Consider the following 18788-nt stretch of genomic DNA (forward strand, 5'->3'; position numbering starts at 1 on the left):
CTTGACCGCAACCATCCTTCGGGGGATGCAGAGCCAAAACTTTTGGGAGCTGATTTCCTCGCGGCCTGGTCGAGGCCGCCAATGGCTTGGTGGCGAGCGCGAGTAACTTGTTCGCGAGCGCAAATATGTATGGCAGGCAAGTTGCAATTTCTGACTTTTGCAGACCCTTTTCTCCACGTTCTGAGGCACGATTTTCTTCTTTCTTTTACTAGACAAACATCCTCCTCCTTTCACCATGCTTGTCAAAAAGTCAATGTATCAAACCATATGTTGATTAATCCAAAAATATCAATCCAAGAAGGATATTACAAGATAATAATCATGATATGAGCCATGATTTCTCCCATGCTTTGTCATCCTATCTTGCAGACACACAGCCTCGTTTCTTGCTCTACTTGCTGCTCATGTCATCCATGCTTTGCCACTCTTTCCACACAAAAAAAAACATACTTTGATTATTCCGAGATAGATAATCAACAAACAATACACACATGGTATGAGCCACCGAAATTGTCTTGAATTACAATCTTGAGCATGAACCTTCCAACCATTAAAAACAATTTAAAAAATCAAGAATAATGAGACCTTACTAAACAAGGAAAATAAGAAATAAAATAAAATTGCTTTGTCATGGAATTTGTCAAAATAAATTTTGATGAAACAAAAGTTTAGAATTAGAAATCCTAACAGTAAATGCTAAGTACACTTGAACGTGATACTTTTAAACTGTTTGAAGAATCTAATTTACCTTTTTTTAATATGTTAATAATAGTTCTTTAATTCTTATTAAATTAAAAATAAAAATAACCTTTGATGTCTTAATGATTGAGCTTTTGGGCACGTATAATTGGAGGGCAACGAACTCCTCTATTGCTGATATTAGGGATGTCAAAAAAAGAGGAAAAAAATTAACCAAATCTGTTGAATCGGACCAAATCGATTATAATTGATCGGTTTTTTAATATGAATCGGTCTACGTAATTTTTAAAATTAAATTTTATTTTTTATTTTTTGTTCGGTATCAATTTAGACATGTTGTGTACCGAATTAAACTAAAACTGACTGAAAATTTTTCATATTAAACATAATATATATTAATGCCCTGTTTGGAATTGGCTTTTTGTGTGTGTGTGTGTGTGACTAAAATAGCCAATAAAGACAAAATAAGCTAAAATAATTAATAAGATAAAATGTCACATCCCATCCAAACCAAAATTATTTCACTTTTTCTCTCACAACTATCCAATCAACTAAAAAAAAAAAAAACTACCATCTTAAACACAACTTTTTTAGACACGTTAAAATAGTTGAGTAGCCAAAAACTCAACTAAAATAGCCAAGTTTTCAAATGGGGCTTAAATATATAATGAAGTTGGTTGAATTTAAAGTTCAGTTGATTCACTTAATTTATATTTTCTTAAATATTTAAGTTTTGACAATAGACATTGGCAATATGATAAATTATTAGTTTGTCACTCATATGTGTTTGTGTCAAGTTTTGCTACTACTATTGCTACTACTATGCCTATTAGCCATAGTAGATGTTTATGTCATTTTCATTTTTTTGTTTTAGCTCTACTAGATAGACTTGTGATTTAGTATTATGGGATGATGGTTTTAAACTTTGGTTTTGCTTTGGTGTCAAGAATTTAGTTTTCAGATTATATTTTGTTTCTAATTTTATTTCAGAAAAAACTTAAAGATTAATATTTATTAATTCTTTTGTTTATATTTTTGTGAATGGTTGGATTGGATATTGAAGTAATGTACCAATGGCAAATTCAATATTTTTATATAAATTATTTACTATATATTACAAATTTAAGAAGTAACTCAAATTTCAATGATTTTAAAGCGAAAATCACACTGAGTTGAACCGTTTGAATTGGTGCAGTTTAGTTAAAAAATTGGTTTGTGTTGGCTCTCAATATAATATAACCGACATTATTGGTTCGGTGTAAAATTTCACCTAAACATCGACCGTCCTGAACCAATTACATCCCTAGCTGATATGCTCTCCAATTGGATTTATTTATTTTTTTTCCCGAAGGAGAAGTGTGCTTTGCAAGGGTGTGGAGTAGCTATGATTTAACCTCCAATGCAGCTATTGAACTTAAGATCTAGAGGAAACACATTACCAAGTCCCCAAACTGTACCTATTAGAACAACTCCTTGGAATTGTATGTAATAATGTACTATTAGTTGGGTGAGCTATGTTGGTGTCTAGCCAATAATTTTCTTTTATTGATCAAAATAAAGTTAAAGAAGAGAGTTTTGGAAAAAATTTAGGAACACAAAAAATTCTAAATACAGAATGTACACATATGATAAATACGTTTATGTCTATAAATGCAAATATGTTTGTAATTACACTTCTAAAGTGTATGTAACGCCGTAAATTTCTAACCCAAATGATAAGACAACAATCATGGCTCTTTCAAGAAAAACTGAATATACATCTCTAAACTTACATTACATCATACAATAGTTCTTCATGCAACAATACATTAATCCAACAACAAGTAAATAAACAAATAAATACACCAAAGGGTTTACAAGTTTCCAAGGCTTGAGCTTGGTTATACAAAACGGTTATTCAAACCCACATAAACACAGCCCTTGGCTTACACACAGAGTCACAGCAAAATGAAAGCATTGTACTCCCAACACACATACTTCCATGTCCCTAGTTGAGTGCGATCACCACATCTTTTCCTGCACAAAAATCTCGTAGGGTGAGCATAAAGCCCAGTAGAAAATTCTTAACAAAATATATACAAGTTATACAAGTTTCAAGAGATAAAATGCACATGCCATGCTATGCCTTTTTTGAAGATAAATCACATTTTCATCTTTTGAAAACTATCATGCTCAATGATATAATGCAATTTCAATTGTTCAAAACTTAACAATTTATTTCAATAGCGGTAAATATTACTTTGGTAATCCCTAGGTCGGTGTCTGCAAGTAGACTATACAAGTACTACCAATTTGTCATTTTTACCAGCATTGACTGGAAGGCTCGACACCACTGTATTTATCTCAAAACCAATTCATGAAAACTTGTTTCTCAACATTCTTTTCTCAATACAAGTTTTCAAATCAACTTTCAAAGTTTAATGTAATCAAATGAATTAATATGCCAATAACACAAGATGAATATAAATACTCTTATTTCAATTCATCATTCAAGGAATAACATAATTCCCTCTTCTCAAGTATCTTCAACAATTAGTTATTTCAGGACTATTTCAACGTTTTGAACAATAATTTCTAAAATGAACAACAATTCTCATATTCCCTGAAATTCATCATTTATATAAATATAAATAAGAAAATTTTCAAACATCCATTTATTTTGACGCACAAAATAAATACAACAATATCATTCATAGATTTTCAGTCTTTTTAAAAAAAAATTCCCAAATTCTAGGTTTTCTTGCCAAAACTATACAACTCAAATCTTTTTAAAGAAAACTTTCCAAAATCATCTTTTCTTCAATCAATGAAGATCAAAACCCATGAGATCATTTTAAAAGAACAAGAGACAAACCCCCTTTCAAAATCACTCAACTACTTGAATCAACAATCAATTTTCAAAGCTATCGAAAGATGATTTCGAAAATCATATAGATCTTGCAAAAATATATATATATATATATATATAATTCTAAGAAAATCCCTACCTCAAGTTTTGAAGAAGAAATGAGATGAAACTCCCAAAATCAACGGTGTCGAAACTCAATTTTTACCGCACACAACGAAGCCCTCGAGAAGTTAACCAACTTTAATGAAGAACTTATGGCAGAACTCTAATGGATCTTGAGAAATCAAGGTTTTGATCCAATTTGGTGTAGGGAAATGTAGAGAGAGGGAAGAAGAAAGGATTTTTAGAGAGAGAGATATACAAAAGTGACCTGAAATATCAGATTCATGAACTGATATAATATGGTCTGCTCGAGTGTGGAAAGCCCCGCTCGAGCGTCAAATACACTTTCCCAGTACTTTTGCAGACAAGTCAAACTTCTGAAATCAAACATTCTCCGCTCGAGCGCATAAATGGCCGCTCAAGCGGACAAGCAACTTCTAATGCATTTTGCATTTTTGCTTCGGGGGCGTTGCCCCTCAACCCCGCCAAGGCACTGCCCTAGGACCCGCTAAGGGGTGCTGCCCCGTGGACCTCCGCAAGCTGACCGGGTAGCTCGATCCCCGACATACTCAGCGAAGTGACAAAACTGGGATCGCTACAATGTAAATCTACACTCCTAGAGTATAGATCTCCAGTTTTAGGTTGTCAGTCTGGCTTTTTATGTCTGAAATAGGAGTTTTGAGAATTTTTTTCTCCTTCGATTTTAGTGTAGATGTTTTGATTTTGGACACCCACAATAGTTCCCTCCTCTCTTAAGCCTTCTCACATACCATTGTGGGTGTACTTCCTTCTCCGACGGTAGTGGCGAAGTTGGGCAACAACAATGGGAAAGACGTCGTCGGGGACGGCGGCCTTTTAAAAAGATCTTACTTTCCAGACTACAGCTTTGAGCAGATTACTGATTTTTCCTAGATCATAACTGTTTTTTTGACAAATTTATTTTTTGTTGTTTGGTTGGAATAGCCCTTTGAGATCTTGTTTATGTATTGTTATTGGTTTATTAATATAATGTTTCCCATATTCAAAAAAAAAAAAAATACTACTGAAGAGATTTGTAATGGAATGGAAAATGAAAGGACAAAATCAGTATTATAGAATTTAAATATATTTTTTATTTACTTTTGCTTGCCTTTTTTTGTTTTCCCCTGCATATTCCATAAATATAAGGTTCAATCCAACTTTAAGAGGGGCAATTGTGAATACATAATCAAAAGATGGCAATGAAAAAATGTGTTGTCAGTATTTTACTTTTGGGCGCTAAGTTGACCTGATGTTTGTTTAAAATATTAATCATTTTTTATAGTTTAAAAAATTATAAATATCATATTATTAAAAAAATTTATTTAATAAAATTAACTGAAAAAAATGTAAGTCCTTATTGCTTTTTTATACAATAATATAATAATAAAATTACTTAAATTATTAATTGAAATGCATTTCTGATATCGTTAAAAACTGTTAATTGACTTGTTGATTTATTATTACAATGAACTATTTGTTATGAAATTAAAAATTTCAAGAGGCGGGATGTAATTTTCAAAATTGCAAGAGATAATTCATATTGTAAACAAATCTGATGGGGTCTATTTCTAATTTATCCTTTTGGTTTTTTTTTTTTTAGATAGTGTTTCTAATTTATCCTTAAAAATCTATAAATTGAATGATTCTCAATTGTACTTACATTTTTAAGGATAAATTACAAATATATCCCTTAAATTTTACTTAAAATATGGATTGCCTCATGTGATTTGAAAATTTTCAAATGTCCTATTGTCGGAATTTTATATTTAACAGAATTAATTAAAAAAATAAAATTTCTAACCACTCTCCTACACAATGATAAAAGTATCTGAATTATTAATCGAAATAAATTTTTGATATCATTAAAAACAGTTAAACAACTTAATGATTTATTAATAAAAATTGTCATTTGTTATGAAATTAAAAACTTCAAAGGTGTAGTGTAATTTTTAGAACCACATAGAGTAAATTATATTTTAAGCAAATCTCAAGCGGTATATTTATAATTTACCCAATTAATTTTGATTACCACAAGTGATATATATATATATATATATATATATTTTATCAGCAATGAAAAAATTTATTGATGAGCATTAAAGTGTCATACAAAGACATACATCAATGAAGAAGGTGGATATAGAAAGCATCAAAATAAAACGAATATGATCCCAAGTAAATTGACACTGAATAAATCATATACTAGCACAAATGATTTTTCATGATCTTGCTATTGAGGTTTCCTTTCAAAGACCATATCATTGTTGGGACATATCTAATTTTTACTCTTTTTTTCATTACATGTTCATCAAATTGAGGGGGAATCATTTTTTTTAAATCAAATTAAGAACTCATAAAATCTTTTATCACATTTGAGTTTTGTGAAAATTTAAAAGGTGAAACATTGTAAACGATTTCTTTTTATCAGTTTTGATGGAAAGAGAAATTTAGGATAAAAGTGAAATTAAAAAAAAATGATAAAATTTTGATGAAATGATTTTGAGTAATTCATTTCAAACCAAGATTTTTACTTTAATTTTAAATCAAATTAGATGAAAAATTAGTGAAGGATTAGAGATATGCTTAAAAATTTTGGCGATGGCAAGATTTTTATCTTATGGGATTATTTCAAATCATTTTTTTCCAACTCATGCAAAATGTTTCTCAAATTTTAGAAAACTTAAACCCAAACTTGAAATTAAAACCCTATTTCTAATATATTCCCATACATGAAAATATTCAAAAGTTCAAATGCCTAGAGGGAATCAGATTGAACTAGATCTGGATTTCTTCAAACACTTTTTTTAATCAATTGCAGGATAAACAAAGCACTCCATAGAAACCGGGGCCCAAAGCCTTTTAGATTCATAAATTCTTGGGCATCTCATTCCTCTTTTCTAAATCAGGTGAAAAAAGTGTGGGAGGGTACTCAGGTGGATGGCTGGGTAGGTTACAAACTGAAGATTAAGTTGCAGGCACTTAAACAATCTCTACGGCAACGGAACTCTGAAGTGTTTGGGAATATGGATTCTAAACTGAAGCAAGCTGAAGAGAATTTGCATGCCATAGATCTAATTGTTGAGAGTAGAGATCTGGATAAGGTTGAAGGTAAAAGGCAAAGAGAGGTGTGGGGTGAAGTGTGAAAGCTCAGAAAGATAATGGAAAGAATTTGGCTGCAGAAGTCAAGGTTAAACTGGAATCTTAAGGGTGATAAAAATACAAAATTTTTCCTCATCATAGCTACTAATAGGCAGAACACCAATGCCATTGATTCCATGTCAGTGAATGAGGAATTAGTGAAGGAACCTTTGGAGGTTAAACAAGTTGTGTATGATCACTTCAGGTTAATCTTTTCTGAGCAATGGACGTATAGACCTAAGCTTTTGGGCCCTTCTAATGTGATTACACAAAGCAAGCATTTCAGAAGCTTGGATGTGGAATTTTCTGAACGTGAAATTTGGGCAACAGTGGCAGACTATGATGGGAATAAGGCTCTGGGGCCGGATGGGTTTAGCATGACTTGCTATCAAAAGGGGTGGAACTTTATGAAGACTGATATCATCATGTTTATGAAGGAGTTTTTTTGTTAACAGTAGCTTGGTGCTGGGCTTAAATAGCTCCTTTATTACATTGGTCCTTAAAAAAGACAATCCCCTAGGAATTCAAGACTACAGGCCTATTAGTCTTATAAATTCCACTTACAAAATTCTATCCAAGGTGCTTGCTAATAGGTTGAAAAAAGTGCTTCCTTGTAATAACCCCGACTTTCGATTAATGCTAAACCATGATTATTTATGCCTAACAATAATTTAGAAGGAATCCGGAATTAAAATTTGCATATGTATTGCATTATCTTTGTGTCTTTATCTGTTTACCATAAAATAATCTGTTCATGTTTTGACTTTGAATTGCGAATTGAAAGCCTTATCGGCGCCCAATTTCGAAATTGACTTGATATATGTGCTAGTTAGGATTTATAGAATTTTATGGTAGGTTTAATTAAAATTCAGTTCGAAACGATTAAATTTGATTAAATTAATGCCACTAATCAACCTTGCTAAGAACATTTTGTTTAATGGCCTAATTAGAGCCTTAGTGGCCTTTTTGAGCACAATAAAACCCCCACTCACTCCCTTCTTCATTTTACATACACTTTTGAGTCCTCTTAGACCCAAAAACATGAGAGTAGAAGAATTGGTCCAAGATTTAGAGATTTAGCTCAAATTCAAGGAGGTGCTAAGGATTGTTAACAATTGAAGAAGATTTGTAGAGCCTCAACCTTAATTTTGTAGATTGGAGCCTCTAGGTAAGAAACTAAACTCTCCTTTGAGTAATCGGGTTAGATTCAACAAGATCATTAGTGAACTAAGTGAATTCATATGGGAATTATACTAGAAATGGGCCATACCATGCATGCATGTACATTTTCTTGCAAATTGAGCATGATTTCAAAGGTTTCTTCCATGCATGTGCTAACTTCACCTACATTTTGGTCATTCATCTTGCTTTCCATCTAATTATCAAGTTTGGTTGTGTTTTGGAGAGCTTTAGCTCATAAATGTTCATGCATGTCATGTTTCGGATCTTTTATAAAGAGTAAGTTGAGTTTGTGCATAATTGGGTTATTCTTGGGCCATAATTTCTTGAATTGAAGCTTTAAACATGTTGTTTTATGTGTTACCAAGGGTTTTTCAAAGTTTTGGCCCAGAAAAATGAGTTTTCGATGGTTGAAGGTCGAGTTTCGTGTTTGGAGGTCAATCTGAATTTTTCAAAAATTTGACCCACGCTCGAGCGAGGACTTTCACACTTGAGCGTGAAGCCTGAGTACATGCATTCTCGCTCGAGCGGCGAGAGTCACGCTCGAGCATGAAATGCGTATACCCAGAAGTTTGTGTGTTTTGCAGTCTGCTCGAGCAGGGGTCGGCCGCCCGTCGAGCATGAATTTCATGCGTTCAGCACTTTTTCATAAGTTTACAGTTCGCTCGAGTGGGGAAGTCCACGCTCGAGCGGAGCTTCTTTATCTGCATGTCCGCTCGAGCGGGGAAAGCCACGCTCGTGCGTGAACCTTATCTTCAGCAAAATTTGAGAAATGGTTTTCAATGCATTCTTGCATCCTCATTCCATCCTAGGCATTCCTAGGCCATGTTTAAGACCCCATAATGAGGATAAGAGATTAGAAACACGCTAAGAGCAAACGACATAAGTTATGTACAATTCGAACGTGTGTTCAAGTGTGTGTTCGTATATGTGTTCATGTAGGTCACGCGCCTCAGAACAAGTGAAGGGCCGCCTTGCCATCTAGTTAGGGCTACCAATCAGCTGTGAGTAATAACTTTGTAAAGTTATGTTTAATGTTAAGTATTTTCTAAATATTATGATATGAAGTAATTAGTTCTCTGAAACGCCATGCTCTGTTTGAAATGAATGAATGGTTGTCCAAAATTTTGAAAGTTATTCGTGGCATCCTTAGCATCATATGATATATGTCCCTTTATGGGTCATCAGGTCCCTTTATGGGTCATCAGAAACGTCTCTGTGCACATAAGTCATCAGAATGCCTTCAAGGTCGTTCCTTTATGGGCCATCGGATTTGTTAACGCTAAGGGATGTACCACGTATGATTATATGCAAAATCTGAATATGGAAATGATTACTAATATGTGTAAGAATCTGTTTCTGAAAAGAATTTGATTTCTAACTCTGTGATGGACATCATTCATTAAATCCTTTACTCTGTTATTATTCATTGGGCTTTAGCTCATTGTGTGTATATATATGTATAGGTGAGCATTCTGGAGCCCGAGCCTGAAGGCTTTTGTCTGGATCTGTGTCTTATTGTCAGCCAACCATTGTGCCTCACGTGGAGGTTCCCGAAGTGTCCTGAGTTCAAGTTCTATTGGTTCTATGTATATGTATAACTTGTTTTAATCCTGTTGGTTGGACTTAAGATATTGTAATGTGTGTGGGTATAATGTATGAATGACCATTGCATATGTATATAATGTTTTTAAATATTCCATTTTATATAAGTCAGCACAGCTCATTGGACAATTATATTTTTGTATTTGCTTCCGCTAGCCCCCCTAATCTTGTTAATCTGTTCAGAGGCATTCGATAGTCCACGGATTACGATGCTAAACCTATAGGGGCAGGTTTGGGTTGTGACAGAGTGGTATCAAAGCACGAGATAATACCTCACACACGTGTCCATTGAGCATTGGAATGTCTAGAACGAATTTAAGTTTCATGCATTTGGGAAATAAGTAGTTAATTGTGCATTCAGGATTATGTATTCACATTTGTGTGATATGTTCAGGTGTTGAAGCTGAGTTTTATGAGTTGTCAAGGAATTGTGATGGTTAAAGAGGAAACTCGAATGTGTTTAACAAGCTTGGCGATGAGGCTAAAAGCCAAGAAATGTTGTGAAATGTCTAATGTTATAAGGAAATCAAGAGTTTTGACTAAAGCATTGGTGAGAATAGGCATGTTGATTTGTGGAAACGTAGTATTATGCAAAATTAGAATCTTCAATGAAGGTCTTGGAAGCTATATGTATTATATGTTAAACTGGACTATGAGAATATTTGGAAATTGAGGAATTTGGTGATCAATGAAACATGTGGAACTATGTTAATTGAGGACGAGAGAAGTCATTTGATATGAAAGATAGTACGTTTTAGTGGGAACCTATTATGTGGAATAGTAAATCGTAGAGTCTCATGCCTTTGTAGAATGACCTTGAAAGTCTGGTTGGAATCACGTTTGGCCAGCGTGCTTCGAATCAGAAATTCTTGGTAAATTCCTTGGGAATGAATAGGTCACCCTACCAGCGTCCTTATATGTCTATGTGTGTATGTCTACTTGTATATGATATGTGCTTGTACTATAATTTAAGTCAATGAATCAACCCAAGTATTGTCAACAATTTTCTTGTGTTTAACCCTTCCTTTCCGTCAATAGGAGGAGGTGGTGAAAAAGGATGAATGAAGTGGAAATTGAGTCTTTACCAGAGTGATGAAGTTAAGTAGAAGAAGTACTAGAGAACGTAGTGAGGGCTGTAAATCCTACCGCACATAGCAAGATCAAAAGGGAGAATTAAGTATGGAAGGGAAAAGTGAACCAAGGAAGAAAACTAAGAATTTTGTGGCAGGAAAGACGAGCAATTCCAGGTAAAGTTGTAAGAGAAGTAAGTTATCCTAGTATGTTATATGTGACAAGATCTATCGGGGATTGTGTCACCGAATTACTGGAAATGTGTGAAGTTGGGGCATTAAATATAAGACTATCCCAAAACCTAAGAGAAAGCTTAAATAATTTAATTGGTTAAAGATAGTACTTAAATACAAATAGGACTGCTTGAAGTTAACAGTTTATGTGTGGGTGTTTCTTTTTTCTTTATAAGGTTGCGTTTTAATATTTTGATAAAGTTTTGCTTCGCTTTGTTTTGGAAGAGTATTTGACCTAGCATGAATGATTATCCATTAGTTTCTGTATCAAGTGTTAGCTTTGTTATGATGACATTCTTGAAAGGTCCTTTCGTGCTAGGGAACGTTAAGCTTATGTAGCACCTTTGTTGAGATATCTCTTTGCCATCGACGGTCATGTACGGATGGTGCCACCAACGGTCTTGTACGGGTGGGTTGTCTAACCGATTCCGGGTCGGCCACCGACGGTCATGAACGAGTGTGCTTCGATTCTGGGGCGGTTATTCCTCTGTTCTGTCAAGAATGTCATCCTTTGTGTTATGTATATGTTAGTAAACAGCCCTCGAGGCTTTGAAAGATTTTGATTGATGAACTCAATTCATCCCATGTTTTGTTACCAGTTATGTTATGTGTTATTTGATTAAGACGGAACCCAATTGTTGGAATCATTTAGAACTCAACCAAGGTTGCTAAAAAGGAAACTATTATTAGAGTATCGCTAAGATTTGAACTAACTTAAAGACTAAACAATTTGAGCCAATGAAAATTTTCCTACTTGATATCTGAAGAAGTAAGACTTCATTTACTGAAATTATATTATTATGGAACATGTTTGGACCTACATATATCTATACCTTTGCGTGGATGTTAGTTAATCGAACCTGACACACTCTTTTTATCCGCTGTATTTGTATCTAGACTGAGTAGACTTATGACTTGTTGCCTTCACTATCGTATCTGGAGAAGCTGCTCTGTGTTCATCTGTACATTGAACTCGTGAATCTGTATTGGGCATGTCATTAGACTCTGGACATATATATATATATATATATATATATGACTAAACCGTTGCCCAGAATGATTGATATGATTATTTGTTGATAACTGGACCGTTGGAACCATGACTCTGGGAAATTGTTATATTGACTGTGAGTGATGCTTACTTCTTAATATGAACAATCACATACTTGTGCACCCACATGTGAACTTACTTGAAGAATGTAACATTGTATATGGCCTGAACTCTTCAATATGAACTATTGCGGTACATAACTCTGATGTGATTTGAGAACCGAGGAACTTAGAACAACTGTAGAACTACTGACTATGCACCTAAGCGAATGAAGTATGAACTAGAACCTTTACCTGATCTAATCTGATAGAACTATGGTTTGATGAGACCTTTGTTTATCTGAGAGAACTTCTGTTTGATGACTCACACTTGAACCTTGACTTGATATGACCTGGTTGAACTTTCATTGATTTGATCTGAGGAGACCCTTATTAAGAACCATTATCTGATTTGATTACATTATGGGGGATTGCGAATTACTTATGACTGAATGAGAGGGCTGTGTTGCTAAGGGAACCAACCGAATGAAAATTTTAATCAATCTTGAACCCTTAGGAAGAGCGTGAACCGTCAACGGCAGACTATGTGATTATGAATAGCTTCTTACTATATGCCTGTAACCAATTGGGAAAAAACGTGAATGAGATTATGAAATTTGGTAACTTGTGCTTGGAGAATATGGGAATACTGTATATATGACATGTGATTAATTACCCGGTATTTCCGTTTTGACCATGAACTTGTTGACTAGAGAATGATTGCTTTGGTATTACTATACTTCAAAACTGATGGGATTTGTGACAACAGACTGGTTTGATTATAAACTCTGACTACCTAGGGGTATATGTAATCAGTAGGACTTCTTCTGTATTGACATATAGTGCGATTGAATCTGTGGAAACTGAGGCCGATGAATAGTATATGAATGATTACCTCAGAATTTCGTTTACTGCTATGGGGTTAACGTTCGAAATTGCCTTGTTTTTCTGCTATACTTTGGATGACCTGGACTAACTGTAATGGATGACTCGGGAGTGAGTAGATCAAGTCTCTGTGACTTAATAACGGGAGACAGTGTGAATCTATGACCTCGATAAGTACTTGATATAAGTAGTGAGTAATAACTTAATAAAGTTATGTCCAACTGTATTTATTTTCTGTGTGACAAAATAAGTTTTGTTTTCTGAAATGCTATATGTTGTATACTAGAAAAAAAAAATTGTCTAATCTCTGATATGTATTCATGTGACTTTTGGTATTATGTGATATATGTTGGCTGTTACCCGGATTCGGAGGTTCTTTTATGGAACTGGTTATTCATAACCATCACGTGTCTGTATCTGCTATGTCTGCATCTGCGCTGTTAGTGCTAATAAATGCGCCACGTATGTTTAGGCAAGACTTGTGACATCTATGTATGATCTGGGCAAAAATATGAATATGAACACATATCTGAATCTGTTCTTGATTAAAATCTGAATGCGTATAAGACTCTGTTTCAATACGAACCCTAATCTCTATACATGATTTGTGATTCTTTTTCTATACAAAGCTAAGGTTGAGATTGGATTATGAGCATAATTATGAATATGGTTATGCTTTTGTTTTGCAAAGAATTGCAGTTAATTTTGATAGACATCATTTCTTTTGAGATAAGATAACTTGAGTTTGGAGGACCAAACTTTTTAAGGAGGGGAGACTGTAATAACCCCGACCTCCGATTAATGCTAAACCATGATTATTTATGCCTAACAATAATTTAGAAGGAATCCGGAATTAAAATTTGCATATGTATTGCATTATCTTTGTGTCTTTATTTGTTTGCCATAAAATGATCTGTTCATATTTTGACTTTGAATTGCGAATTGAAAGCCTTATCGGCGCCCGATTTCGAAATTGACTTGATATATGTGCTAGTTAGGATTTATAGAATTTTATGATAGGTTTAATTAAAATTCGGTTCGGAACGATTAAATTTAATTAAATTAATGCCACTAATCAACCTTGCTAAGAACATTTTGTTTAATGGCCTAATTAGAGCCTTAGTGGCCTTTTTTAGCACAATAACACCCCCACTCACTCCTTTCTTCATTTTACATACACTCTTGAGTCCTCTTAGACCCAAAAAAGTGAGAGTAGAAGAATTGGTCCAAGATTTAGAGATTTAGCTCAAATTCAAAGAGGTGCTAAGGATTGTTAACAATTGAAGAAGATTTGTAGAGCCTCAACCTTAATTTTGTAGATTGGAGCCCCTAGGTAAGAAACTAAACTCTCCTTTGAGCAATTGAGTTAGATTCAACAAGATCATTAGTGAACTAAGTGAATTCATATGGGAATTATACTAGAAATGGGCTATACCATGCATGCATGTACATTTTCTTGCAAATTGAGCATGATTTCAAAGGTTTCTTCCATGCATGTGCTAACTTCACCTACATTTGGTCATTCATCTTGCTTTCCATCTAATTATCAAGTTTGGTTGTGTTTTGGAGAGCTTTAGCTCATAAATGTTCATGCATGTCATGTTTTGGATCTTTTATAAAGAGTAAGTTGAGTTTGTGCATAATTGGGTTATTCTTGGGCCATAATTTCTTGAATTGAAGCTTTAAACATGTTGTTTTATGTGTTACCAAGGGTTTTTCAAAGTTTTAGCCTAGAAAAATGAGTTTTGGATGGTTGAGGTCGAGTTTCGTGTTTGGAGGTCAATCTGGATTTTCCAAAAATTTGACCCACGCTCGAGCGGGGACTTTCACGCTCGAGTGTGAAGCCTGAGTACATGCATTCCCGCTCAAGTGGAGAGAGTCACGCTCGAGCGTGAAATGCGTATACCCAGAAGTTTGTGTGTTTTGCAGTCCGCACGAGCGGGGGAAACTACGCTCGAGCAAGGGTCTGTGTCACATGCTCGAGCGCCCGTCGAGCGTGAATTTCATGCATCCAACACTTTTTCATAAGTTTGCAGTTCGCTCGAGCGGGGAAGTCCACGCTCGAGCGGAGCTTCTTTATCTGCATGTCCGCTCGAGCGGGGAAAGCCACGCTCAAGCGTGAACCTTATCTTCAGCAAAATTTGAGAAATGGTTTTCAATGCATTCTTGCATCCTCATTCCATCTTAGGCATTCCTAGGCCATGTTTAAGACCCTATAATAAGGATAAGAGATTAAAAACACGCTAAGAGCAAACGACATAAGTTATGTACAATTCGAACGTGTGTTCGTATATGTGTTCATGTAGGTCACGCACCTCAGAACAAAGGGCTGCCTTGCCATCTAGTTAGGGATACCAATCATCTGTGAGTAATAACTTTGTAAAGTTATGTTTAATGTTAAGTATTTTCTAAATATTATGATACGAAGTAATTAGTTCTCTAAAACGCCATGCTCTGTTTGAAATGAATGAATGGTTGTCCAAAATTTTGAAAGTTATTCATGGCATCCTTAGCATCATATGATATGCGTTCCTTTATGGGTCATCAGGTCCCTTTATGGGTCATCAGAAACGTCTCTGTGCACATGAGTCATCAGAATGCCTTCAAGGCCGTCCCTTTATGGGCCATCGGATTTGTTAACGCTAAGGGATGTACCACGTATGATTATATGCAAAATCTGAATATGGAAATGATTACTAATATGTATAAGAATCTGTTTCTGAAAAGAATTTGATTTCTAACTCTGTGATGGACATCATTCATTAAATCCTTTACTCTATTATTATTCATTGGGCTTTAGCTCATTGTGTGTATATATATGTATAGGTGAGCATTCTGGAGCCCGAGCCTGAAAGCTTTTGTCTGGATCTGTGTCCTGTTGTCAGCCAACCATTGTGCCTCACGTGGAGGTTCCTGAAGTGTCCTGAGTTCAAGTTCTGTTGGTTCTATGTATATGTATAACTTGTTTTAATCCTGTTGGCTGGACTTAAGATACTGTAATGTGTGTGGGTATAATGTATGAATGACCATTGCATTTGTATGTAAAGTTTTTAAATATTACATTTCATATAAGTCAGCACAGCTCATTGGATAATTATATTTATGTATTTGCTTCCGCTAGCCCCTTAATCTTGTTAATCTGTTCAGAGGCCTTCGGTAGTCCACAGATTACTGGCCGGTTATGATGCTAAACCTATAGGGGGGTCGTGACATTCCTGTTGTTATAGATGCTACTCAATCTATATTTCTAAGGGGTAGGAACATCCTTGATGGTGTACTAATAGCTAATGAGGTGGTGGATTGGTGGACAAAATCAAGAAGAAAAGGCCTGATTTTGAAGTTAGATTTCCAAAAAGCATATGACACAGTCAATTGGAACTATCTCCTTCAAATGCTATCAAATTTTGGGTTTGGTAATAAGTAGGTGAAGTGGATTCACACCTGTATTTCCTCAGCAAGAATCTCTGTGTTGGTTAATGGTTCACCCACACCTGAATTCTACTCCCAAAAAGCACTTAGGCAAAGTGATCCATTATCACATTTTCTTTTTAATGTGGTGGCTGAGGGTTTGAACCTACTTCTTGCAAGTGCAAAAGAGCTAGGCTTGATCAAAGAAGTAATCATTGGGTCAAATGCGATCAACATCTCCCATCTCCAATTCGCGGATAACACAATTATTATCTGTGAAGCTGAGTGGTCTGAAGTGCTAACTATCAAGATATTAGACCTATTTATTTTGATGATTTATTTAATTATGTTTTAATTTATTTGGAAGAGAAAAATAGAATCAATATTTATTTTGATGATTTATTTAATTATGTTTTTAATTTATTTGGAAGAGAAAAATAGAATCAAAATTGATTTTGATGATTTATTTGAAAGAGAAAAATAGAATCAATATTTATTTTGATGATTTATTTAATTATGTTTTAATTTATTTGAAAGAGAAAAATAGAATCAAAATTTATTTTGTCCCATTATTTCTCACCTAAACCTTTATCCTAAATGTTGTTAGAATGTAATAAATATTTGATTAATAAGAGGTTCAAACAGCCCAAAACAAAGGTTCAAACAGCCTAGCACAGCAGCAGGCCAAAAGGTTCAAGTGGAAGATATTCAAATTAGTAATGATGAAGTGGAAGATATTTAAATTAGTATGATGGAGTACAACGGCTATAAATGACTATAAATTCAAATGAATACAACGGCAATAAACGACTATAAATTCAAATGAATACAACGGCTATAAATGGCTATAAGTTTCATTATATATACCAAAGCCTCTAATGTAAACAAGTTATAAAAAATTAGAAAATATTCTTTGATCTATAATCACTCACATCTATTCTCTGAAAAATTCTCTGAGAAGTGTTCTTCAATTTTTGTTTGCATCCTCCTTCAGAAATTATACACTGAGACGTATAGCTTTAAGCATATCTTTCCTGTGTGAGGTTTACAGAAAAATCAGAGTTTCATTTTGTATATCAATCTGGAAGAGATATTTATTGTAAGCTTTCTTTGAAAGCAAAAATACCATTTCATCTTGTAAAAGTGTTGCAAACACTGTATTCTTGAAATCTTGAGAGTGCTTGTGAATCACCTAAGATTTGCAAGGGTTTGGGCTTGTGAAGTCTGTGCAAAATCTATGGAGGATTGCTCCATGTTTATGAGGTTGCTAGCACCCCTGTGAAGCTAGAAGATAGTGAAAAATCTTAAGTGAAGTGAGGAGTAGATGTAGGCTTAATTGAAACCGAACCACTATAAATCTGTTTGTCTTCTCTTCCCTAATCTCTTTACTTTCCTACTACTGCTATAGCTATCTAATATTCATGTGTTAATCATTTGATTTACCTCGTATGTTAGTTATACTTCATTGTTATTTTGCTTGATCATTTACCACTAAGTTCATCATTGTGCTTGTTAATAATTTGTTGTACTAGTAGTTAATTTTATTGGGGTATTATTAATTTTAATTTGTAGAAACCTAATTCACCCCCCTCTTAGGTTACTTTTTGGGTAACAATTGGTATCAGAGCCGGGGCTCTTGTTTAGATTTAACAATCTTGAGTTTTTGATCCATAGCAACCATGTATTCTACTTACTCTGCTATGGGACAAGCTAGCAATAGGCCACCTCTCTTTGATGGTAGTAATTACATTCATTGGAAAGAAAAAAATGACTTCGTATCTTCAAGCTACCAATTATGCTTTGTGGCTCATTATCACTAAAGTTCCTAAAATTCCCACCAAGGTAGTAGACTATATCAGTGTGCCTAAACTTGAGGACGAATTTGATGAGCGTGATTATAAACTCCTTTAAGCTAATGCTAAAGCCAAGCTTATTCTTGTGTGTGGACTAGATGCAAATGAGCATAATAGAATTTCTGGGTGTATTACTGCTAAAGCGATTTGGGATAAACTTGAAATCACATATGAAGGAACTAGCCAAATAAAAGAGTCTCAGATTGATATGTTTATTCATGATTATGAACTTTTTACTATGGAATCATTTGAATTTATTTCTAAGATGTTTTATAAATTTACCAATATTATTAATGCTCTAAAATCTCTTGGTAAATCTTATACTAATGGTAAGCTTGTAAGAAAAATACTTAGGTTTTTGCCAAATGAATGAGAAGCTAAGGTCACAGCTATCAAAGAAGCAAAAGACCTAACAAAATTAGGCATTGAAGAACTCCTAGGCTCACTCATGGCTCATGAACTTTCAATGATGGATGGCAGCAAAAAAGAAGCCATTTGGGAAGAAAATGATGAAGTAGCCAACCTGTGTCTCATGACTCTTGGAGAAGAAAGATCCACTCAAGATGAGGTAATTTCTAATTGTGTAGAACTTGAAAGTACTTTCAATGAATTACATGACATATTTAGAAATATTTGTTTTAAGAATTTTAAATTAAA

Source organism: Camellia sinensis, chromosome 15, assembly GCF_055761805.1.
Source record: "Camellia sinensis isolate YWXY chromosome 15, ASM5576180v1, whole genome shotgun sequence".
Classification (NCBI taxonomy): Eukaryota; Viridiplantae; Streptophyta; class Magnoliopsida; order Ericales; family Theaceae; genus Camellia; species Camellia sinensis.